The sequence below is a fragment of the Dendrobium catenatum genome, unplaced genomic scaffold (genome assembly GCF_001605985.2).
Source record: "Dendrobium catenatum unplaced genomic scaffold, ASM160598v2 fragScaff_scaffold_1226, whole genome shotgun sequence".
NCBI lineage: Eukaryota > Viridiplantae > Streptophyta > Magnoliopsida > Asparagales > Orchidaceae > Dendrobium > Dendrobium catenatum.
Window position 1 is genome coordinate 918,708 of NW_021319688.1, and position 3,350 is coordinate 922,057.

Consider the following 3,350-nt stretch of genomic DNA (forward strand, 5'->3'; position numbering starts at 1 on the left):
TAATTAATTTAAATAAGGTTGAGTTCTGATATGGATGGTCCATAACCTGCTTTGTTTACGTTCAATCAATTATTTTGTCTTATTTAATCACAGTACATTCACCCACATCAACTATCTAACCGCCATGTGGCGTTTTTTGAGACGTGGCGGCCGGTGACGAGATGGTGTACAGAACGAAGACGAATTGATGATAAAATTTTGGTTTGACGATGGCGATGCTACAAGAAAAGAAAATAGCAAGAGCTGTGATCGAGTGGTTGAAAAGGTCTAAGATACCATAAATTATTCTGATTTATTCTGACCGGATGGTCTCGAGATCAATCAGAATGTGTCATATCATTTGATATTGAGCGGTGCTTAGCAATTGTAACGAGCAAAAAAAGTACGTGACGCATTAGATACATGAGAAGGTTAGGGGCTCACATCATAAAATTTTCATGCATTTTATGTTATAATTTTATTCCTATTGGGTCTTTTTTATTCTTATTGGATATTGCTATATAAATTATTCATTTTTAGGGTTATTATTTGCTATGTTTATGTATTTCAAAGAGTATGATAAATATATGACATAAATTTTATAAAATTATAAAATTAACATATTAAGAAAATGAAAAATGATTGCTATACAAGTTATACTATTGATAAAAGAAAATTGTATTGATGCATTTGATGATCATTATTTTGACTTATTATAACTGTTGTATTAATATTTAGCCTGATAATAAATAAGTCAAATAAAATATTTCTCTAATTTGTTAAGAAAATTATTTTTAAGATTTTGAAGGATTGAGGATAAACAAATATCTAGCACACAGATATGACAAAATAAAATTACAAGGGACATTAATATTTTTTACATGAAAATTTAGGAAAAGAAAAAAAATTATGAAGCCTAGCCAAGTTGAAATTAATGATTCAACTTATGCATGTTGGTATGTTAGAAATGATAATTTTCCCTTCAAATTGACTATTGATACAATGTAATAAACATGAACTATTAATGATAAATTTTGGTTTCGTCTGAGATGACTTTCTTATTGCTTCTTAAAGCTGCTTTCAAGTACAAAAATTTTGTAAGAAAGTCATCCCAAACGAATTTGTTTTGATGAAAGTTGGAAGAGTATTGAAGCAATAAAAATTTCTTCATGTGACCGTTTGTGGCTTTTTTAATCATTCTCATTTGAGGAGAGAAGATCAAAGACCAAAAACTTAAATATAATATTTGCATTAACATCGAAAATTAGATAGATTTCGTGTCGATAGTTGTGAACATTCAAATTTCTAAAAATAATTGAAAATGGAAAAAAATTGAATTTCTATTATAACTGGAGCTCTGTTGTGTTAGGCCTAGAGCACATTATTTTTTCCGGTACTTTTAAACAATTATAATTTTTTTCTTCAATGAAGGAGGAGTGAGAAAAGGAAATATGTATTTTTTTTATCTTCGGATTGCTTTGCCGCTTTTACAAAAAAAAAAAAAAAACAAACAAAGTGGGTGATTATAATTCTATCTTTATTTCAAAGATTTTGATTTTGATCGTTAACTTATCCTCAAAATTTATTTTACTATATTTTTTCGATTTATTAAATTTTACCACACAACTTAATTTTTGTATGTTATCGTACTGATTACCAAGACTTCTTGTTTGTTTAATTGTGACCACCGAAATATATGTTACATATTCATTATTATTGTACGACTTTATTGATATTATATTTATTTATTTTCACTATTTTTTTTACTATATTGCTTTATTATTATTGCCACCAATTTAATTGATGACATTATATTGATACTACTACATATATGGATATCGATACTGTTGATTCACTATTATTATTACTGTTATTGATTCGTTGTATAAATATCGAGCATGTGATATGATATACTAAGCAGCATATGATTAAGTTTCTGATTTAATATTGATATAGAATAATTGAAAATTATGTGTACATTATTATAGAGTTTTACTGCATTAATATGATTCCGTAAGTCTTTGTTGAAGCTTTGATTTTACTTCTTTGTAAGATTTTTTTACTAATTAATAGTATTTACATAATGACTATTTTATTGATTTGACATATGTACTGATTTACTAATTTTCTCACTGTACTATTTAATTGGCTTCCATATCATACAATTTTATTATTTATTGATTCTACTACTACTGCATGTGAGTTTTATTGTTTATGCACTGATTCTTGATCATATAAGTGTTACTCTTATGAATTGATTAATGACATGTATACTACTTCGTTACCCTATTTTGAATTTAGTTATAGGATTTAAATAACAAATTGGAATTTTTAACTCATTATATGTAGTTTAAATGGTTTTAGATCTAGAAAAAGATTCGGAGTATGAGACTGATCAAGATTCCTCAGGTTCTACTTCCTTTTGTTTTAGTTATTCTTTTTTGTACTCAAGAATGAAAGGATATGTTGTGATTATATGATTCATGAGTATTGTATATGATTTATTTTTAGGTCAATGAATATAGATGTTTATTAATGTTTTGAATTATATAATTTTTTTTGTTTATTACTTATAGATGAAAATAAATAGCTCTAACTGTTGTATAATAAAATATAAAAGAAAGAATTCTTTTAAATTATATTATGGGGCATGACATTAGTGTACATCGATCTTATTGGTGATGATGTGAATAGAGATTGTGAGCAACTATTGGCTCTAAAATTGATGGGCATTGTCCTTGGTATTATCGATATGCCATTAACCATATAATCAATAGCATGCATTGATGCATGCATCGGCCATATAAGTGATGGCGTGCATCACTCTTATAGGTGATGAAATATATCAATATTATTAAAAATGATAGGAAACAAATTCGATAAATGTAGGTAATGTTAAGTGACAAGGGTCGAGAGATTGTAGTAGGGTTACAATAGCCAAATAATAGTAGCCGAGAGAATATAGTTAAGCCATTATATTTTGTTGGCATTTATTAGAAAACTATAATTGCGACACAATAGATGGGTGATGCCATATAGGCCACAACAGGTGGATGACAGTCATGGATGGAGATGATATCTTTGGCATCAAATGCATAGTAAATTTCTAAAAATCTTCATATCTCCAAACTCTCTATAATCCTCAATTAAAATATCTTTCATGCAAATAATGGAGTTGTACTTATATTTTTTTAGAGTGATATTTTCATAAATCTTGCTAAAATACTAAATCACTCCTTTAGGTGACCAATGTTGAGTTATTTGAAGATCGAGCATTCTTTTAATATTTAAATGTCATAATAAAAATAATTTAGTGATTTTGGGTTCATTGGATTCCGCACATCAGGACATTTAATTTTACGATAAGTATA